The sequence below is a fragment of the Haliaeetus leucocephalus genome, unplaced genomic scaffold (genome assembly GCF_000737465.1).
Source record: "Haliaeetus leucocephalus isolate CR32 unplaced genomic scaffold, Haliaeetus_leucocephalus-4.0 Scaffold186, whole genome shotgun sequence".
Taxonomy (NCBI): domain Eukaryota; kingdom Metazoa; phylum Chordata; class Aves; order Accipitriformes; family Accipitridae; genus Haliaeetus; species Haliaeetus leucocephalus.
Genome location: NW_010972622.1, coordinates 574,104 through 574,467, shown reverse-complemented (window position 1 = coordinate 574,467; position 364 = coordinate 574,104).

Genomic DNA, 364 nt, shown 5'->3' with positions numbered 1-364 from the left:
CCCCACGCTGACACAGGTCCGCGCAGGGGTCGGGCAGGCTGGAGGCCGCAGGTCTGCTTTTGGGGACCCCCCTCCCCAGGGCTCACTCCGATCGCGCACCCCCAGACCGGGGCGGGGGGCGGGTGTCTGCTGGGGTGCGTGGTCCCTTCCCAGCCCCGGAATAGGGGCAGAACCCCCGTCCCTGGGGGGCTCCGGTCTCCCCAGCTGCCATCGAGGTGCCCATGAGGCCGGGGCTGCTGGGGGTGTCTGGATCCAGCCCCGGTTGCTCCCAGCACCACGGCAGATCCGGTGCTCTGGGAGCTGATTTACGGCTGCTCTTTTCAAATCTTGCCTGAATTTGCTCCGTTATGCAAAATGAAGTCTT